This window comes from Rhinolophus hipposideros (assembly GCF_964194185.1).
Source record: "Rhinolophus hipposideros genome assembly, chromosome: 10".
In the NCBI taxonomy this organism is placed as follows: Eukaryota; Metazoa; Chordata; class Mammalia; order Chiroptera; family Rhinolophidae; genus Rhinolophus; species Rhinolophus hipposideros.
This window is the reverse complement of record NC_138056.1, coordinates 83,920,179-83,942,824: the sequence shown is the minus strand read 5'-3', so window position 1 is coordinate 83,942,824 and position 22,646 is coordinate 83,920,179. Positions and strand designations below refer to the sequence as shown.

General features: G+C 46.1%; 1 pseudogene across 1 annotated transcript; it reads left to right on the top strand.

The window, feature by feature from the left end:
• Nucleotides 1-20,918: 20,918 nt before the first annotated feature.
• Nucleotides 20,919-21,925, top strand: LOC308503470 (glyceraldehyde-3-phosphate dehydrogenase-like; annotated as a pseudogene). Its single transcript has one exon. The product of its transcript is annotated as a glyceraldehyde-3-phosphate dehydrogenase-like (transcript).
• Nucleotides 21,926-22,646: the final 721 nt, after the last annotated feature.

Below are 22,646 nucleotides of genomic sequence, written 5' to 3'. Positions count from 1 at the left end.
TATCTAATTTTTTTCACCATTTTTAATTCTGTTCTCTATATCCTTACTTATGTTTTCATTAGTGTCTGTGATTAGTTTTTAATTTTTCTTTTGCTTATTTTCTGAGCTCTACCTTCTCATGACATATGCTTTGCCTGTCTTGCCGTATTTTTTTTTCTGAGTGTTTGTATCTATTATTTGTGCTCTTGGTTTGTAGAAGTAATTGCTTCATTAAGTTTAAAAATTTTTCATGATGTTTGCTCATTTTTTCCATAGCAACATTTTTTCTGGTGAGTATTTTTATCTACTATTTATTTTTCCCTTTTTTTCTCTCCTTTTAAAATTGTAGTATCATCATTGTATAGATTCTATGATAGTTTCTTTTTTATTGTTACATAATTCATATTTGAATGAAGTGAATTCTTCATGTACTAGCTATTTCTATGAACTTCTGGAGTGGAGGAGGTAGAGCACGGCCATGTTATAGGCTAACAGGGACACGAGTGTGAGTGAGATCTTTTAAGATTTACTTCTCTCTAGCCATCTGGCAATGACAGCAGATGTGCTCATAATATACAGACACTGTCTTCTAGCCCACCTCACTGACAGACCACTTCCTGCAAATATAACTTCTCCATATGATTCATCATTGTCTTCATCTTTGCCGTTTCTATTTCATGTCAAAATAAGTTCAAGAAAGCTCCCACTGCTAGCCCACATACCTGTCCTTATTATTTCTAACAAGACAGTGTTATTTTATTGACCCTGGGGTATGGTACTTCCCTTGGAGAGCTGGATTTGGCCAACTTTACTTGAGGTCTGTGCCACAGCTGCTCTCTTAGCATCTTTCTGCACCCCAGTTATGTGTCATGTCTGAGTTTATAAATCTTTGTTAGCTTTGTCAAGAAGGAGTTTGTTTCTTATTCTCTCTGTTGCTTTTAGGTGATTTTCAAGAGAGGTATTTTTCTTTTAGAGGGATAAATACCAACCAGAATTTTTGTAGATTATTTCATTTTACTTTATTTTATGTGGTCTACTTAGCTTATAGTTTCTATTTACTTCTAACATCTTACCCAAAGAACACTAATAATCCTACTACCTTGACACCTATTTCTATGTGTCCTTTTAGTTTTTACTTCTGCTACCAATGAATGACGCTCTCTCCACATTTTCCTATTCAAACTTCTGAGACTATTTGATTGATCAAGCTAACAACCATCATCCTTACTTGGATAGAGTTTTTTGCCCTCCAAAATCCCAGGAAAACCTTTGGATTGAGCTCTCTCTACTGACCAAGTAGCTTTGGCTGAGGGGTCTTTAATGATATAGTAGAGAATATGCAGTCTTGAGCTGTCTCCTTAGCAGGAAAATATGGACAGAAGGGTTTGTGTGGGCAAGCATAATCCAGGAAATAACTTGTAGGACTGAGTTTGGAATGGAGCTCCTAAATCAAGCTTGGATGAAATGGAATATGCTGAGGAATAGTGGGGATTAAACAGGTAGAGAGGGTGGCCAGCTATAGAAGACTTTGAATTCAATGCTGAGGAGTTTGGACTTCAACTCATAGGCTGTTGGGGGTCACTGATACCTGGAGAGAAGTGATGTGACACAAGAAGGAAGAGAAATAACTAAGATAGAAGAGGATATCTCCTGCAGGGTCCAGGCAGCAGTCTAGATCACTAAGTCCAGGTGGTCACAAAAAACTTATGGTTGCTCTGGGCAATGTTGATATTCAGGAGGTTCAATGAGAGCAGTGGGCTACAGTAAAGGCTCCAGGGAGCTGTGCTTCCTCACGTCTGCTGAGCCTCATTACAGGTCTGGGGTGACACATACAAATTGATGCAAAAGATTGCAGAAGGGTATCTAACGATGGGGCAAGGTGCTGAGGGTAATTAAGCAGGTCCAGGACAGCTAGCTGACTGTACCAGTGTTCAACTCTCAGTCTTTGCCCAGCTGAGACCTGGAGGAGAATCCAGAGATCTAGGCTGAAGGTCTCTGGACTTGGCTCTGCATTCCTCGTATGGATTAGATGGGAACGCTGATTCCCAAATTCATGCAGTTGTACTCAGGCCTCAGTGCTTCTCCATCTCTTCTCCTCCTTATTCTGGGAAATACCCCAGACAGCAACAACTCTCATTGGCTCAGGACCTGGGTGACTCTCAGTTGAGTTGGCAGCTGGCCAGAGCCTAAGAGGGATGGAGCTTGGGAGTGCAACTATGCAAGGAAGCACCACAGGAAGTGAAGTTGGAGGAAAAATCCAGTTAGGATTCAATATGAGGGTGCAAGTCTTTGGAACTGAGAAGAACAAACTGCAACAGACAAGAGGCTGGAAAATTCCGAGACTGAAGTAGTATTGGGAGGGAAGACAGAGGAGGGACAGAGGCAAGATCCTCTGTTAAACTAGAGCCACAGAACTCAGGTGCTAATTGGTAATGTGGGCAAGACAGAGGGAAGTCAAAGATGGTACCACTGACTGAAACCAGGAAGTGGGAGGGATGAACAGGAGCAGGAGGGAGATATGGAACTGGGAACAGGGGGGAGAACTTTAGGATCATTAGCATTGAAGAAGTTGAGGTTACAAGAAAATTTGTTTGTTGTACCAGTATTTGCTTATTGCAATAAATACTTGTTCTTAAGTGACTGGCAGGAACACTCATGACAAGCTAGGGTGTCACAGATCCGGGTTGGCCTCAGGATCTAAGCATATTAAGACTATCTCAGGAGTGTGGTTAGTATGAGGAATGGGAGACTTGCTCCTTCTCTCCCACTTTACTCCAGTCTCCTCTGGTCTTCCTTTACTCCCACTACTCTTGTCCCCACTCTACTCTTTATGCAGTAGTAGGATTACAGGATATCAAAGATGAAAGATACCTTTAAAACAGAGTATTTCAACCCTCTCCTATTACAGAGGAGAAAACTGAGGCCTGAAGAGGAGGTGACTTTCTTAAAGTCACAGAGAACATGCCCCAGAACTCAGTCTATGCGACTTTTGTTCTGGTGTCCTTTCCACTATGTTAGACCACTTCTCTAATCAGTGTGTAAGATTTTTCTCAGTATTAGTGGTTTGCACTGCATATATATTTGATTTGCAAATTTGCATCCCATAAGGTCCTAAGAAGTCCCGGAAAGCAATTTTCTTGAGAGGCTTCTCTAGATCGAGTGGCCCACAAACATATGCAACTTTGAGAAAGTCCTTCCATCTGGCCACTCACATGTCCTGTTTATTCTTTCTCTACACCACTGTGCTCCAAGCAGCCCCTTCCTTTGAGGGGGAGACTAAAATCATTGTACTGATTCAGACCTCATCCTGTTTTGTCCAGATTGTAGCAACAGCTTTCTGTTGATCTCTTTTTCTCCAGTCCTGTTACCTGCTGTCCCTCTGTTGTGAGCCAAATAGTGTGCCCCCAAATTCATATGTTGAAGTCCTAACCCCCAGTACCCCAGAATTCCACTGTATTTGGAGACAGTGCCTTTAAAGAGGCAATTAAGTTAAAATGAAGTCATACGGGTAGGCCCTAGTCCAATATGACTGGTGTTCTTGTAAGAAAAGGAAATTAGGACACAGGCACAGAAGGAAGACCACGTGAAGACACGGAGAAGGCAGCCAGCTACAAGCCAACAGGAGAGACATCAGAAGAAACCAACCCTGTTAATGCTTTGATTGCCAACTTCTAACCTCCAGAAGTGTGAGAAAATAAATTTTTGTTGTTTAAGCCCCCCCCCCCCGACCCCAGCGTGTGGCCCTTAGTATAGGAGACCTAGAAAAAGGATACACTCTCTTCTCCTCCAGTCAGAATGAGCTTCCTGCAATGCAGAGCTGACCCCTTACTCTTCAATACTTACAAGACTAAGTCTAGTGTGGCCTGCAACCCTTTCATCATCTGGCTCCTGCCCACCTCTTAGCCTCATTTCAACCAGATACCCCAAGCCCAGCCACAGGCATTAAGCTCCAGAGATATCAAACAGATTCTAGTTCTCTGAATAGACCATGCGCCTTCACACCACTATATTTTTTCCTGGAGGACCCTTTGGCGCTCTTGTATACCTAACTAACTGCTGGACAGCTACAAAACCTGCTCAGAAATCACCTTCTCCGGGCAGCCTTTTCTGACTGCTCCCTCTCCTGTGCCCTAGCACTTTATTTACCTCTTCTGAACGGCTCATAACCATATGACCTAGAGAGTGCATGTTTGGAAGGTCTTACTCTTCTCTCTATCTCTGTGCTTAGGCTGGGCAAGAAGGTCCTCAATCAACTTTTGTTGAATTGAGTTGAATTTTGGATCTACTGGGGCCATGGGCCTCTATTCTAAGGAGAAAATCAGAGAGAGGGGCCTAGTTACAGTTTGGCTCTAGCTGAGCCCAGCAGTAGCAAGTCTGATTTGCTGCCCAGGACATGCAGCGAGGTGTTTGTTGACTGTGTGCACGGCACAACTAGTTGGAAGAGTGTCTCTCTCCATTTCTACAGATTGTGTGACTTGGGACAAGGACATTTCTAGTTCCCGGTCATATCTGTCCTGGGGCCCAGCACTGTCTAATGAAAGGCACCAAATAGGCTTAAACAGATACTTCAGGTGCAGAGAGTAGAGATTAAGAATATTGTCTCTTACTTCAAAGAAGTATGAGTTTGAATCCCAGCTCCATTGCTTAGTAGATGTGTGACTTTGGGGTAAGTTACTTAATCTTGCCAAGTCCTGTTTTTCCCATCCATCAAATGGGCATAATAATCCCTACCCCTTAATGCTGTTGAGAGGATGAAATGTGATAATTTCCCCCCTCCCTCGCTCATCTATATCTATCTATCTATCTCTATCTATCTATCATCTATCTATCTATCTATCTATCTATCTATCTATCTATCTATCTATCTATCTATCTATCTATCTATCATCATCATCTATCCATTTATTTATCTGGTGCTTTGCCTAGTTCCTGACACACAGCAATGCTCAGTAGATGTTAGTTTTAGAAGCTGAAAAGGGAGTGTTTTCTTTATTTCCCTCAGCTTAAATGACAGTGCTCAGAGAGAGGGGGGCCTTTTCCAAAGTTGTTCATATTTCTCAGCTGTGCCCTACATAACCACAGACTAATAATAATAATAATAATAATAATAATAATAATAATAATAGCAAATAATAGCAATTGCACACTCTGTGGAGTACCTGGTAGCTCATAAAATGCTCCTCATCTACCTTTCTGTGATATGCACCCAGATATCCACTCAACCCCACAGCAGGAAGACCCTGGCATCCAAATGAGAAACAGTGAGAGCAGCTCTCACATTCCAGTGCTCAGCTCCTGCTTCTCTTGTTCATCACATTAAACTCTTTTCCTTGCTAGGAGATGTGAATAGAGAAAGTTCTTTCAGGGACCAGCTGATCTTTTAAAGGGGTTTGACCTTGAGGGTCCTTTTCCTAGGGCTTGGAGAGAAAGTGGAGGTGTCTAAGACTCAAAGATCCTCTCCCCACGTGCCTGCAATCGTACCTGCCTGCTTTGCAGAGGTTGGCTTTCCCTGGGAGCCATTACAGGCAGCCAGCCCCTCCTGCCTGCCATCCCAGAGGGCCACGTCCTCGTTCACGGACCACTAGGTGCAGGCTGCTGCTCTCTGTCCTTGTTAACACCCTCCCTCTGCCTTTGTGCCTCATGCCCACTCACCGCTCCCGGCTCCCCCCACAAGTGCCTTCTACTTGATGAACAAGATGTAAGTATACCAGTTATTAATCTTCCTACCAAGGCAATTACAGCCCCACAAAGTTCCTCCTTGGCCACTTTGGCTCTTCTATGACAACCTTATCAGGTTTGCAATTTCAGATCTGCATTAAGTGTTCAGAAATCAATTTTCAGCTTATTTTGTGTTACGAAGTTTGCCATGCCTGAAACCGCACTGCTAATTGAACAAGAGCAATTGATGTTTTAGCAGTAATTAAAGACGGTAATTATGACCAAATCTCCCCCATGGCCCTGCCGTGTTTGCTTTTGGACCTGTCAGAATGGCGGGCAGGCCAAATCAATCTTAATAAAGTTGGTGCTTCAGAAGTCTCGCCAGAAATGGTGTTACCCTCAGGGTGGGGATGATGGAGCCATGGGGCGCAAGAGGACGGCATATTTGGGGCTGTGGGGTGACAAGTTAGCGGGACAGTCAGGCAGACATCATGAATGGCCACTTTGGCTCTCTGCATGCCAGCCCCAAGCTGGGGGTGGGGGTTGGGTGGGGGAAGTATTCCAGAGACATGATGAGTTTCCTATACTCTTGCCTTTGAGATGCTCACAACATATTTGGGAAGATCTGATGTGCATGCAGGCACAAAGCTTTAGAACATTTACTTTCATTCATAAACATTACAGAGTACCTACTATGTGCTAAGTGCTAGGGGAATGGTAATAAAAGATAGCATCCCAAATGAATCTACATGAGCAGAAATGACTATGATTTTGTATCGTTTATTCAGGACTTGGGGTTAATGTACGCTGTTGGATGGTGCTGGTCTGGTGACTGGGGAGTGGCTCCATCCCCCTTTCCTTCCCTCATCTCTCCTGAGGTTCCTCATCCTCAGGGAGGGAGCTAGAAATATAGACAGAGTTACGGACTGAGGTCAGAAGACTTGAGCCCTGGTATGGCTGCTCCACACTGTGGCTCTCCCAGAACTGGCATCCAGGACCCAGTTAGCATTTTACAGAGCATCCCAAAGGGAGATGAGGAAGGTGTGGTCAGCGGTAGGGGATCTCTTCCATCCCATCCAGAATATCAGCATCAGATTTATACTGACCACTCACACTGCTATCCGACGAGGGTGCTCCTAGGCTGCTATTCACTGTAACTTCCAGGCATTGTGCTTTGTGCCTGGGGACACAAAGATGACTTTTGAGTGAAAGGCTTGGGCAAATCCCAGCAACTGTTATACTTATGGGCAGAGCATTAACGTATAAAGAACCCATGTGATTCCCTGTCCCTCAGTATCCTGTGGAGAAGTGAGCGTTGTCTTAAAATGTAGGTTTTATTATTATTTAGGTATGATGAGACCAACAGATCAGAGATGATTGCCATTGAAAAGATAGTCTGTTACAGCTCCCAAGAAGAGAGGGGCATGCCATGTCATACAGGGCCACAAGGGGAAGCACCAGGGTGAGTCAGGTGGCAGAGGGAGTGAGGAGAAAAGCATTTACTGTGATTTCTGTGGAAAGGAACAGGTGAGGCAGGCTAAGCAGGTTTAGGATTGGCTAGTTGGAACAATTTCAGTGGGCTCTGGAGCATAGGGCCTCTTTCTGTGTGGTGGCCTTGGGATGATTAGGGCAGGTGAATTGTGACCTGGAGTGTAAGAGCATAACGAGAGCCTAATGAAGGAGGTGGTTGTGCTATGGGCTCTTGATTGGTTGGTTTACATATGAAAGCCCCACTCTAACTATCTCTAGGAATTAGCCCTGGGAGGGGTGGTCCCTCCAGTGTTAGCAAGGTGATAATAAATTATCAGATGACAAAGCATCAAAATAAAAAGACATGCTTAATATAAGCTTGGGATGGGCATGCTGGATGCTTCAGGGGTTGAACCCCAGAAAAGGAATGACATGCACTGCTATTGTTCTCCTGTTTTATAGGGAGAACTGGAAAGCAAGTTTGCAAAACAATTTAAGTGTGGGTGCCAGCTGCTTGAGGGACTGCACACCATGAGCTCTTAGAGCTGGGCATGCCAGCTGTCCAGCACTATGGCTCCTGGAAACAGTGGAGAGCCACTAACCTCAAACAGCTCATGCAAGCCAGTCTAGAGAGAGCCATCAGGTCATCCAGTGGGCATTCCTGTCTGCATCTCCACACTGACCGGGACGTGGTGCCGAACAGCAGGATGGGAGAAAGACCAGGAAGTACATAGAGAGAAAGTACAGCCTAATATCCTGCCAGAGCTATGCCAGGTGCATAGGAGCATGGGAAAAGGACCTGGATGGGTGGGGAGGGATTCCTGGAAGCTGGTCTTTAGGGCTGAGTAGAAGTTGAGTCAGTTGAAGCTGAGGGGTCCCACTCTGTCAGGGGGCACAGCGTGAGCAAGGGTGTGGAGGTGTGAAGAATTGTGGCATATTTTGGGGGCTATACTAGAGTGTAGAGGATGAGGCAGGAGGTGGGAGTGAAGAATTGGGAGAGGGAGACAGGACACATATCACAACAGAGCATTTGGGTCATGCAAGCCATTTGAAGATGGGGAGTGGGAAGCCACCAAAGGGGTAACACACAAGGTATCAGTTTTGCTTTTGAAAGAGTTCATCCTAACAGCTGTGTGTGGGTGGCAGAGTAGGGACAGATTTAGCAATGAGGGACACGATCCCTGGCAGCTGTCTTAGGATGAGTCTTAGATCTTTCTAGAAAGGCTACAGGGACTCTTTGGACAAATTCTCTCCCCTCCCACTCTTGCGCCTGGTCACATGTAGAGGATCGGTGCAATTGAGCAGAGAGCCTGGTCCATGGCTGAACGAACCCCATAGCCAATACTCAGAACTGCCTTATTCAAGTCTGTGTTTCAGTGCACTTAGAAAGAGGCAGCCACAAATTGATGGCAGCCTTCAAGACAGCGGTGTTGGGCAAGGCTGCGAAAAGGATTCTTCCAGAGAAGAGAACAAGATCTCTGGCCACAGAAATGTCCACCAGCCCCTGCCTGGCATGCAGCCTGTGTTGGCCACAGATGTGTTTCAAAGTGTGGCTATTTAGGCACCATTCATACAACCAGACCTGCTGAAACATACATGCATACATGTATGTAACAAACATGTATACCTGCCTGAATTTGAACAGGTTGAACTGAGCAACAGAGGCTCACACATTCAGAGGCCCAGCAATACACACAGATGTGCCCAAAGTCATGCATTTCTGTGTGCCTATTGAAATCCTACCCATGTGCATGCCATTTGCGTTCACTCCCCGGTACCCAACATGGACATGTGTGCATGCTCTCAGCCCTGATGGGAATGTTTGCCCTCTGGTTCAGGTGGCATCAGTTTTAAAAACGAGGTAATTTGGGAGCTAGACAGGTCTTCAATCAGAGGGCTTAACTCTTCCAGGGAGGCAGTGGGGCTGGGGTGGAGAGCGAGTGCAAAGGAAGGATGGAGAGAAGTCCTTGGGTTTCATCTGTGGCTGGATCTCACTTTCCCGTATCCTGGTCTCTTGTGGGGGGTGTGTAAGTCCCTCAGGTGGGTTCCCCCTAGTCTTCTGACTTCAAATGGCCAGTCCCTTCCCTGTCAGGGTTAGTCCAACCCTTGCTGCTGTAATGGGAAGATACTGGTTTCATGTCCACAATGTGGGTGTGGGGACAGAGTCCAGAAAGCAGTTTGCAGGCCCTGGGCCTCACGTGGAAAGGTGCTGGCTTGGGTAGTAGATGGCCGTCAGCTGTCACTAGTTGGCCATCGGCTGTTACTGATTAACCGTTAGCCACTAATAATAACTGCCGTGGCTGGGCTAGGGGGTTGTTGGTTGGCAGAGAAGTGGACAGCAGGTTGCAGATCGTGTGGCTCCTGCTTCCTGTGTCTCCAACCCAGCCTCCAGTGAGAAATAGTGGTATGACTCCTCTATCCATGGCTCTGTGGATGTTCCTTTTTGGCCTCACCACATCCTGTGTTCTTGTGTGGGGAGCGGGAGCAGCGACCCCGCATTACAGTAGGGAGAGTGAGTCAGAGAGTTTTCAAGTTTGGTGTTCATCTTGCTCAAATCCTGCATTTTCTAGATGAATAGACAGAAGCCCAGAGGGGACAAGTGACTTGCCCAAGGTCACACTGAAGTCGTGTGAGGATAACCTTACTATAGTTCTGAGGAACACTTTTCAGCAAACTATACACCAGGAAAGGGGCTCTGTTTTTAGGGTCTGTCCAACCAAGGCTTGGAGGTGTGTGCCAGCTCAAGCTCAGGTTTCATTGGCCAGAATGATGCCACTTACAACACATCTTGGTACAAGCTGAGCTTCTGTGACTGGGTGGCCAGAACTTTGCCACCAGACATCCCTACCTTGCTCATCAGCTACAATGGGTATTTGGTCTCTTGTTTTAAAAGCCCTTCACCGGTAGGATTCTTCTCTCTCCCCTCAGTACTGTCCCTGAGTCGTATTTACTTTCCCTGTTCAGAACCCCCTCCCAGAGGACAGCAACCCTCTCTCTCTGACTACTCAAGTTGCCTGACAGCTTAAACTCCTTTCTTTTGGTGATCTCTCAGGAAAAGAGGAAACTGCTAGTCACCTCTTCTGATGTTACTGATGCTGATTCTCCAGGCTGGTCCAACTTATAGACATACATCTTGAAAGCACTTCCTAAGGTCTGACTTCTCTAGGAAACAGCATCAATGGAGAAGTGGTGGAGTTTTTCACTCTCAGCCCTGGAGCTGATTTTGTCTTTGATTTGTACCTTGATGGGGCTCTTCCCTATCCTGGCTGGGACTGCTGTGGCAAGACCTTTTGGGGGTCCATTTAGGTAGAACTGGGAGAGTGGGAGGCCAGGCCAGGGCCCCAGGACCAGATGTGTCCATAACCCCCATTTTGATGCCCTCTGAGCTTCCTCCATCACCTTGGACCACATGCTCTCCAACTCCTCTCACAGCCAGCCTGAGTTCCCAAAGCTCCTTTCTTGGATGGGTGATTGATTAATTGATTTACATATTTATTAAAATGTATTTTAGTAGCGTCTTTGCCTTTGATGCCAAATCTCATTTCCTATTGTGGGGCTGCTGACAGCCAGCATTGTAAATGCAAAGACACTTTACAAAACAATTTAAATAGTAATTGCCACCAGCTTAAAAATGAGCAAAACAGACAAATAAAATACTGATGAGGAAATTAGCAGCTTCAGGACATGGAGGGCCAGGGGTTTCTCAGCAGCCAGCAGTTTCTGGTGCTGGATGGTAAAGGCTGTGTAATTGTGTCTTTAGAATGACCCAGATTTTAGGTGTGGATGAAGGGAGGTTAACAGTGGTTGTTTAGGGAGCAAAAGTACCTTGCCCATAAAGGCAGCCCATCTTCAGGGAACTATTCTGAGCAGAGAGGCTACAGATGCAGGCAGCACTCAGGGGTTGAGCCCCAGATCTTTGCTCTACAGTCTCAGGGTGCGAGGTTGTGTCTGCTTGCTTTGGGGAGCACTGTGGCCACTGAGGATGGCCTGAAGATCTGCAAGATCAGCAGGAAGCTTGTTCTTGTCCAGGCAGCAAGGTGGTAAAAACACGGACAGGAAATTCGGTCTCTGGATTCTGGTCCCAGCCTGGCCCAGCTGTGAATCTTGGGCAGTCTATGTTCTCCCTCTGGTCTCTGCTTCTTCTGTAAGACACACTGTGGGAGCAATCTAAGTATTAGCCTGGGACACCAGAGATTTGGCATCTAGTCCTGCTCTTCACTCCCTAGCTGTGTGATTTCCAGCAGGTCACATTCCCTCTCTGAGCCTCATCTGTAGCATAAGAAAGAGCAACAGATGTGGTGCATTGTAAATCCTCCCCCCCTTTTAAAACCTATGATATGCTAAAAACGCATGATATTATGTGGTTCCACTGATGGCCTGATTGGAGGGAGGGAGGGAGAGAAAGAGGGAGGGGAAGGTGAGGGCATGTGTGTTGGGTAGAGCAACCTACAGAACAGGAGGAGACTAGACATGCTTGCACTCTTCCTGAGAAAAATCAGAGATAAAAAGTCTCCAAAAATGAGTAAGATTTTGCTCATCCTCCTCATCCTTTTATCCGTTCTGTCCTCTGGTTGCTTCCTACCTGCCTGGTTGTGCCTTCTCTGTCTCTACCGTTTCACTTCCTGTGCCCCAGGGCCCCTCCTCATGCTGCCTTTTCCTGCTGCTAGATTTACTTCCTGCATGAGCTCATTTTGCAGCTATTCTCTTTTTTCCAATGTGCTCAAACGTTCATTTCCAGTCTTGACCTCTTACCAGAACTCTAGTCTCATAAATCTAGCAGGCTGTAGGACATCTCTCCTTAAATGTCTTGCTGTCACCATAAAATGTCTAAAACCACATTCAGCATCATCTCTCACAAACCATTGCTTTCCCCTGTGACCCCCATCATTCTTTTTTTTTAAAAAAATGCATTCTTCTCTTTTCAGTTTCCTATATCCAAGCAGTTATGAAAAGAAACTTTTACATGGTATTTTCAAAGTACTTTTCTGTACATGATCATATTGCTTTCCGCAAGTGTGTATTGAGCAGCTATTATCTGCAGGTTTCAGTTAATGAAAAGATAAGGAGGGTAGTCCCTGCCCTTGAGGAGACATGCTCTGGTGAGGAGGAAGATACATGAGCAGAGACCAGTGCAGCTAGAATGGGACAATGGAGGCAGGAAGCATGGGGTGCGATAGGGGCAGTGATGAGTGGCTAGGCAGATGGAAGGCTTCCTGGAGAAGGAAATGGCCTGGCTGGTCCTGCGGATAAGCAGGTATTAGTCACAAGCAGAAGCTGGGTTTTTGGTCGAGGAGGGAGGACACTTCAGAGGGAACAGCACTCATACAAAGCACGGGGAGTGAGTGAGCTTGCTTCCTTGGTGACTGAGCAGTTCTGCAAGGCTGATACATGGAAGGGTTTAACTGTCCAGTGAGTGGTAGTGACTAAGGGCAAAGGAATTCAGCAGAGGAGGGAATATTTCTGGAGAGATCAGCAAAGGTTTCCTGAAGGAAGTGGTCTTTCAATTGCACACTGAAGGGCAAGGAGGATTTAGATTAATGGGGATGAAGGAGAAAGGCAATTAGCTCTCAGGGCTCTCCTTGCACCATGGTAGCCAAGCCCTCTGCTCTGGCCCTATCTACCTTTGGCTTTCTTTCCTGTTGACTTCCCTTCCAATAGTCTGCCCCAGGAAATCGGAGGGTGGCAGCTCCTGTGCTTTGAGTATCCATACATCACTCAGGCAGCCCCTTCGCGCAGAAGGGCCTGCTCTATGTTTTTAAATGTCAATACCTATATCATAACCATTCTTCAAGATCAAGAGTGCACAGGTTTCTTCCTCCATGAAGCCTTTCCTTGGCTCCCACCAGACAGTCTCTCTTCCCCTGCTGAATGTCCACAGAACTTTTCTCTAATGGCTGTGGCTTTCTCTGCAGCTTCTATGTGCTATACATGTGACAGGTATCTAGAGCATCTCTCACCTCTTCTGCTGGATTGCAGAGCAGGGCCTTGGCTGTCATCCTAATGGCTCCCGGGGCCTGGCATGAGGTCAGCGTACAACCACTGAGCTCCAGAGTGAGTCAAGGTGTGGAGATGGGAGCTGAGCCTGGCATGAGGGGAATTGGTGGGGCTGGATCTCTTGGCTCAGATCCAGAGAGGGAAGTAACCACAGATAAATTGTTACAAACATGTGTGAGCTCCTTATATGCATGGTATGGTTGATGCATGGGTTACATATTATACTGGGCAACTCTAATGAGGAAAGCCACCTCTGAGTGTGGGGAAATAAGGTCTCATATGATAGGTGAGGGCTCTTCTTGTACACAGGTCAATACCTGTTAGTCTATCTGTCCAAGTGGGCCAGGTGGCCTCTTAGACCAAAATCCAGCACTGAATGGATAGCCTCATCTGTGTAGGAAACTTCACTTATACTTCTTCTGATTTTGTCTAGTAAGCAAACTCTTCATTCATTCATTCATTCATCCATTCATCCAACAATAAATTAATGATGATGCATTCACAGAGGCTGAGTTACAAAGGGAAATCAGGTGATACCTGCCATTTATATTAGCTGTCATAATTTACTTTTTGTTTTCTCTGAATATTTAGAAAAGACTTCTTAAATGCCAGTCTGACTCTGCTATGCCATAGGGAGGACTGGCATTTTCAAGGTGTGGAGGCATGGACACCCTAGTGAATCAGGCAACTGTGGGGGGGAGGTGGCCTTAGAAGGGTGGAGGTGAACTGATTTATGAACCCATCCTCTAGTCCAAGACTCTGCTTCCTGAGCTCTTCTCTGCCAAACCCCTGGGCACTCTGGGTTTGTTTTTAACCAGGGTTCTCTCTTCTCGTGAGGCAGTGTGTAGAGTGGTTCAAACACAGGCTCTGGGGTGGCACACCTGGGGTTGCCTCTTCCCATAAGCCCATTACTGAGATGGCATCTACCTCAGGAAGTGGGTGTAAGAATGACGAAGATTGTATGTGCTCTGCTCTGACCCAGTACAACCACAGCAAGTCTTTAATGAGTGGTACCTGACATTGTCATACAGGCATGGGGTTTTTTATTATAAAGAAGGAGAAATAAGTAAAAATGTAAAAGGAAAAGTACTGTTTTTATTCATATAGGGCATGTGGGTTTGCGTGCCCTTCTCTGTACTCTTCTTGGCCCATCCTCCAGGGACCTTAGTCATATACAGCTCTGCGAAGGTGACAGGTTCACACCAGAGCCCCAAACACAATGAAGGAGCTAAGTGGCCAATGGGAGGATTGAACCTATAGCCTTGGCTTTGTTAGCCCTGGATACTATCCAGTCACATCGGCCTCCCTGAGTATGAGGCCCCTCATAAGGGGTACTTGGGAGGTGGCTGGAGATTCACAGATGACCTCTTCCCGCCAGTAAGGCCTCCCCAGGCTCCTCTCTTCAGTGTCTCAGGGTGGGAGTTCCCTCCTGCTTCCTTCCCAGGGAGCACCATCCATGGCAGTCCCCATGGCAACTGTGATGGGGACCCGGTGCAGGGGGGTGGGCATAAGAGAGAGATGAGGAGGGAGAATAATTAAGAATAAGTTGTTTGGGGAAAGAGAAAAGGAGTGGAGAAAGTGGGAGGAGGCAAAGAGGAAAGCAAGGAGAGACTGAGGCAGGTTGGGGGAATTGAAATTGCGAGAGAGAGAGAGAGAGAGAGAGAGAGAGAGAGAGAGAGAGAGAGAGAGAGAGAGAGAGAGAGAGACTGAGACTTCTCTTTGGGGAAAAATGGAAATTTAATCAGATCAGTTTTTATAGTGCAAATAGAAAATCAGTTTTAATAAAGCCAAAAGGAAATGCAGAACAGCCGCTTGAGATGGAGATTGTGTTAAACAGACAGCTCTTTAGGAGTAGCCGAAACTGGGATGTTTATTGTGCACAGACAAAGCAAGGAGGGGGAGTTCTAGCTGAATTTCAAATAGGTGTTTGATTTGGCTTTGGCGGTGGGTGACGATTCCCTCCTCAGCCATCCTCCCACCCCCAGGCCCATCTGTCCAGGGAAGGAACTATCCCAAAATGAGAAGGAAAGAGAAGAGGAGAGTGAGGACAACAGAGGCACCTCCCTGATGGGAGCAAGAGCAGTCACCCTCCCCTTCCGATGGGGTGTTGTCCCTCAGGATCCCAGCAGTCAGTTTCACTCCTTCTGTCCAAAGACTGGGCTTTTCCCTCTGTTGACACACCCACTGTTTTAACCTCCTGATTCTTAATTATAGTTCTGGCCCAGCTCTTGGTTTTATTGCTTTCATTTATTATAAAGAGACCAGTGTCTGTTTTTTGAAACGGCTATCTGGTCAAATCACGGTTGATAAGCAACACTGAGCTGTCTTTTTAAGACAGGCCAAATTTATCACACTTAAAAAAAAAAAAAAGCAAGCCTTCAATAGCCTATTAGAAAATTTCCCCCCTTTGCCCAGAGTGACATTTTAGTAAAAGGCTTTATTTTTTCCCCTCAGCTTTCACAAAGCCATTGCCTTGAAAAAAGAGAGAGGGCAGACACAGAGCACTTTTGAGGCCGTTCCATAAAATGTATGGAGAGGGCATAGAAGATAACAGGATCTTTCCTAATGGGGCTGTTAGCTCAGGAGGGAAAAAGGGGGCCTCTGGCACATGTTTGTCAGCTGTTATTTTTGTAATTAGAAGAGAAACTGCACTCTACATTTTAGAAACGCAACTATCTGAGGCTTCAACAAAGACATGGGGTCTGGGTCAGAAAAATAGGTCGAGAGGAGTGGGGGTGGGCAAGAGGGGGTGGGGCTGGTCTGGTGGTTCCTGGGGTTAATGAGCTCATCTGTCACCTTTGAAGCTGGCTCACAAGTAGAGAGGAGCCCTGCAGGGCCCCGTCAGTGGGCTCCCCTGTCCTTGCTGAGCAGCTGCCACCATACTGTATTCACTGAAACTGGCAGAAGCCAAGCAGTGGACCCACCAGGCTGCTGGGATGGGGGCAGGGTAGAGGCAGCAATCTTCCATTGGCTGTGGAAGCCTCTGACCATCTGCCAGAACCAGGACCAGAGCTGGGGTGAGGCCATTCAATGGGCTCAGAAGCAAATGTTCATCCTTTGCTGTTTGAAGGGCTGGCTTTAGAAAAAAATAGAGGTCTGAGAGATGGGGGCAGGTTCCTGATCCTCCTGAGTGGGTGGAGCACCCTCCAGAGCAGGCCTGTGTCCTGCAGGCATACAGCACCAGGGTAGCTGCTGAAGGGGTGTTGGATGGAAGAAATCAGTACGCAGTAGGAGGTTTGCCTCCTAGACACTTGTGACCTTATGCCCTTCCACCACTCCATGCAACCCTCCATGAAGACTGCTCCATCCATGCCTTCTATGCCTCTTTCTTCTGTGCTTTCCTCACCAGCAATATTTCTCTATGTGCCATTCTGAACAAGACAGCTTTAATTGTTAAACAGTTACCTCCTTTTGTTCTGGCCCTGAGATGCCGGTTTCAGAGATGCTGCTGACAGCGACCTCCTCCCCACTTTGCTTACGCCTATTTCTTTCCTCAGACTGCACAACTCAGGATCTCCTTCCTCTCCGATACTAAGCACCTGACTCAGCAGCAAGGGTGCACCTGACATCTGCTACCTTGAGATCCAAAGAAAGCTGGCTTTGGAGGCACCTGGACCACAGCAACCAGGGCCTATTGGTGGATGGAAATATCTCGGTCTTTGGAGCCAGAGAAAGCTGGTTTGAAACCCAGCACTACCACTAACTGGGTGATAGTAGAAAAAGTCTTTGACTTTTCCAGTCTTCAGTTTTCTCATTTATAAAATGATGCATACTTGTTGGGAGGATTAAATAAGATGATGAATGTAAGGCTTGTGTCCCAGAGCCCAGGAGTCAGTAAATGCTAGTCTTGCTCTCCCTGCCTGGGTAGGAGGCAGGTGGGAAATGTCTGCCTGGCATGTTTATGTGTGTCAGGAGCAGAGGTATGGCTCAGCAGGGCAACCTGTGTATGGTAGAGCCAAAATGAAGAGGTCCAGGACTCCTTATCCAGTGTTTCTTCTGTCATTTCACAATGTCTCAGTCTTCCAGGACCACTCTGGGTAGGGCATTCTATTTCCCCAGGCCTCCGTTTCCTCATCCTAGATGATCTCCAAGGAGATCAAGTTCTAAAAAGTCCAAATACTATGAATCCATTGTGGAACTCTCCAGATTCTAGAACAGTGTGGTCGAAACCATGCTTGCAGACCGGATAGCCAATCTGAGTTTCACCCTTCCCTGCAGATGTGGATAACCCTGCAGTCAGGGATGTGGATAACCAGCCTTGAAAGCAAGTCTCACATTATTTGAGGATTGCAACCCTCAGCATCCAGTGTGGAGGCACAGAGTAGGGCCACAACCCACCTGGTTTGCCAGGCACTGCAGGGTTTCCCGGGATGGAGGACTTGCAGTGCTAAAACTGAGGAAATCCTGGGTATCCAGTCAAGATGGCAGAGTAGGTAAACACTGTGCTTGCATCCTCTCATGGCCACATCAGAATTACAACTACATTACAGAACAACCATCATTGAGAATCTCCTGAAGACTAGTTGAACAGAACTCTTATAACTAAGGATATACAGAAAAAGCCACCTTGAGACTTGTATAAGGGGTGGAGATGTGAAATGGGCTGGTTCCACACCCACGTGTGGCAGTTAAAAATTGGGAAGGATATCTAGGCTATGAGGTCCCCTCTGGAGGAGTGAGGGGTCCCAGCCCCACACCAAGCTCCCCAGCCTATGGTTCCCGTACTGGGAAGAGAAGTTCCCACAACTTCTGGCTATGAAAGCCAGTGAAGATTGTGGCTGAGTAGGACAGAAGGCTACTGGAGTTCTAGGCATTTTTATTAAAAGGCCTGCATATGGACTTAGTTGCTGATGGATTCACTTGCTCTGAGCTCCAGCACTGGGACAGCAGCTTGTCATGTGCCAGGGACATACAGGGAGGAACTGAATTGTCTGGCTTGAGGGAGAGGGCTGGAGGGGCAGCTTTCTTCCAGACAGAAGTGCTGGTCGAACCCATTATTTCTTTGCTGAGACCTCCCCACTCCTGGTGTACAGCTGGAGGTGGTCACCATGTCCAAGTCTCCAACAACCTGGCTAACACTGTTTGCCCTGCCCTGATGATTCCCTGAGACTCCACCATACCCAAGTGTGGGCACACCTAAGCCATGTCCAGTGGCTTTTCCGTACAAACGGCCTGCCTTTGCTTATGCTGTGGAGTTTCCTAAAATCTCTCAAAGATTCACAAAACCCAAACAAGCAGAATCTTGTCTCAGCATGCCCCTTGCCTCCTGCTGAGCAGCCCTGGAACTAGCAGCAGCTGGCCTCTGTTTGTGGGTTGGCCTCTCTCAGACACCTCTAAGCCCAGTGTGAGTGGCTGCCATTTGTAGATTGCTTTGTAGCTCATGCCAAGTGGCTCTGGGCAAGGCCAAACTCCTGCAGAACTTGGCCTGCAAAAGCCCCTCCCAGGAGGCCCTGGGGCTGGTACATCTTGTGGCCGACTTCCAACCCAGTCAGAGCGCCATCCAGTTGTCTCTGTGGATGACACACTCAAAGGGCAGACTGGGTCCCAGAGCCCTGCTAAAGTGAATCCTTCTCCATAGAGTCAGCCTCTGTACAACAGCTCCTCCACTATAGTAACAGCCAGTCCTCACAGCCAATCAGCCTGAGGGTCAATTCCTCCCGCTGATGTGCAAACAGCAACCAAGGCTCAACTACAAAAGGAGGCCACACACAGCCCACACAAGGGACACACCTGCAGCACCTGGCTCAGGTGACCAGAGAGACTGCACTACTGAGTCCCACAGGACACCTACTACTTAAGGCCACTCTACTAAGATTGGGAGACATGGCAGCTCTACTTAATACACAGAAACAAACACAGGAGGCAGCCAAAATGGGGAGACAAAGAAACATGTCCCAAATGAATGAACAGAATAAAGCTCCAGAAAAAGAACTAAACAAAATGGAGACAAGCAATCTACCAGATGCAGAGTACAAAAACACTAGTTATAAGGCTGCTCAATGATCTCTGTGAGGACTTCAACAAAGAGATAGGAAACATAAGAATGGAGATAGAAAATATTAAAAAGAACCAGTCAGAAATAAAGAATATAATAACTGAAATAAATAATGCATTAGAAGGAATCAACAGTAGATTAAATGAAGCTGAGAATCAAATTAACAATTTAGAACTTAAGGTAGCAGGAAGCACCCAATCAGAACAGCAAAAAGAAGAAAGAATCCAAAAAAATGAGGAGAATTTAAGAGGCCTCTGGGAACACTAAGTGTATCAACATTCGCATCACAGTGGTACCGAAACGAGAAGAGAGAGAGAGCAAGGAATTGAAAATCTATTTGAAAAAATAATGACAGAAAACTTTCCTGACCTGGTGAAAGAAATAGACATACAAGCCCAGGTAGTACAGAGAGTCCCAAACAAGATGAACTCAAACAGCCCCACACTAAGACACATCATAATTAAAATGCCAAAGGTTAAAGACAAAGAGGGAATCTTAAAAGCAGCAAGCAAAAACCAGTTAGTTACCTACAAGGGACTCCCATAAGACTGTCAGCTGATTTCTAAACAGAAACTTTTCAAGCCCGAAGGGATTGGCATGAAATATTCAAAGCAATGAAAAGCAAGGACTTACAACCAAGATCACTCTACATAACAAAGCTACCATTTAGAATTGAAGGAAACATAAAGAGCTTCCCGAACAAGGAAAAGTGAAAGGAGTTCATCAACACCAAACCAGTATTACAAGAAATGTTAGAGGAACTTCTTTAAGAATAATAAGAAAAAAAGATAAAAAATATGAATAATAAAATGGCAATAACTACATATCTACCAACAATTTCTTTACATGTAAATGGATTAAATGCTCCAATCAGAAGATAGGGTGGCTGAATGGATAAGAAAACAATACCCATATGCTGCTTACAAGTGACTTACTTCAGATCCAAAGACACATACAGACTGAAAGTAAAGGGATGGAAACAGATATCTCATGACAATGGAACAGAAAAGAGCTACAACAAAAAACTAAGGTAACGATACTTATACCAGACAAAATTGGCCTTAACACAAAAGTTGTAATGAGAGAAAAAGAAGGACTCAGTAATCCTACTTCTGGATATTTATCCAAAGAAACACAAAACACTAATTCGAAAAGACATATGCATCTGTATGTTCACTGCAGCATTATTCACAGTAGCAAAGATATGAAGGCAACCTGGGTGTCCCTCAATGGATGAATGGATAAAGAAGAGGTGGAACATATATACAATGAAATATTACTCAGCTGTTAAGAGAATGAAATCTTGTCATCTGCAACAACATGGATGGACCTAGAGGGTATTGTGCTAAATGGAGCAAGTCAGACAGAGAAAGACAAATGCCATATGATTTCACTTACATGTGGAATCTAAAGAACAAAACAAACTAAACAGAAACAAAATAAAGAAACGGAGAACATTTTGATGGTTGCTACCTGGGGAGGGAGGAGGTTCGGGGGTGGGTGAAAAGGGGGAAGGGATTAAGAAGTACCAATTGGTGGTTACAAAATAGTTATGGGGATTAAAATACAGCATAAGGAATATAGTCAATAATATTGTATGTATGGTGTCAGATGGGTACTAGATTTATCAGGGTGATCACTTTGTTAGTTATATAAATGTCTAATCACTATGTTGTATGCAGGAAACTAACATAATATTGTATGTCAACTGTAATTGAAAAATAAAACAATTATTCAAAACAAAACTGAAGCTCTCTGCTCCTCTGTTCAACAGACAGCTACATCTTCTAGTAGCACAGTACCAGCATGACACTGAGACACGATGTTGAAGGTTGGAGTAAATGGATTTGGCCCCATTGGGCACCTGGTCACCACGGCTGCTTTTAACTGACAAAGTGGATGTTGTCACCATCAATGACCCCTTTGTTGATCTCAATTACATGGTCTCCATGTTCCAGTATGAGTCCACCCATGGCAAGTTCAAAAGTATAGTCAAGGCTGAGAATGGGAAGCTTGTCATCAATGGAAACCCCATTACCATCTTCCGGGAGCAAGATCCCGCCAACATCAAATGGGGTAATGATGGTGCTGAGTATGTTGTAGAGTCCACTGGTGTCTTCACTACCTTGGAGAAGGCTGGGGCTCACTTGAAGGGTGGAGCCATGAAGGTCATCATCTCTGCCCCTTTTGTGGCTGTCCCTATGTTTGTGATGGGTGTGAACCATGAGAAGTATGACAAATCCCTCAAGATTGCCAGAAATGCCTCCTGCACAACCAACTGCTTGTCCCCACCCCACCCCCGGGCCAAAGTCATCCATGACAACTTTGGTGTTGTGGAGAGACTCATGACCACAGTCCATGCCATCACTGCCACTCAGAAGACCATGGATGGTTTCTCTGGGAAGCTGTGACATGATGGCTGAGGAGCTGCCCAGAACATCATTCCTGCTTCTGCTGGCTCTGCTAAGGCTGTGGGCAACGTCATCCCTGAGCTGAATGGGAAGCTCGTTGGTATGGCCTTCGGTGTCCCTACCCACATTGTGTCGGTGATAGATCTGACCTGCCACCTGGAGAAGGCTGCCAAATATGATGACATCAAGAAAGTGGTGAAGCAGGCATCGGATGGCCCCCTCAAGGGCATCCTCAGCTATACTGAGGACCAACTTGTTTCCTGCTACTTTAACAGTGATGCCTACTCTTCCACCTTTGATGCTGGGGCTGGCATTGCCTTTAACGACCACTTTGTCAATCTCATTTCCTGGTATGACAACAAATTTGGCTACAACAACAGGGTGGTGGGCCTTAATCCCCATGGCCTCCAAGCAGTAAGAGCCCCCTGGACAACTGGCTCCAAAGAGAAAAAGAGAGGCCCTTAGCTACTGGGGAGTCCTCCCAAATTGATCCCCCAATGCACTAAGAATCTCCTGACCTCTGCAGTTTCCATCCCAGACCCCCTGAAGAAGGGGACGGACTGAAGGATTTCCATCAATAAAGTTCACTGTACCCAGCCAAAAAAACAAAAACAAAAACAAAAAAACCCCCAGGAATTCCTGTGCAAATTGGACTGAGCTGGGCACCCTAGGGCAAGGCTTACATTCAGCTTCAAAAATGGTAGTTCAAAAAAAAAATAATGGTAGTTTATACCCTATGTGGCCAGGGCACCAGGATACATTCATGACAGAAACAAGCATTACCTTGAAGGTGTTCAGAACACAGAAGAGGAGCAGCACGGGGGACAGATTAATTAATTGCCCTACAGTTTGTGATAAGGGAGCTGACTGAGGCCTGTGAAAGACCCAGGAGGCCACAGGAGGGGAGGTGAACTCTGGTGTGGTGGTGGTGGGTAGTCAGGAAGGATTCCCGGAAGAGGTAGTAGTTGAGGTTTTGCAGGCTGAAGAAATGTTTGCAAGACAGAGAAGAAGGCAGGCTGGGGATGGAACTCAAGAGACAAGACTTGGAGCAGTGTAAAAGAACACAGGCTTGAGAAAAAAATGGTGTGTAATGGGGTGGGAGGGCAGGAGGCTATGAAAGTTGAAAAGCATGATTTCCT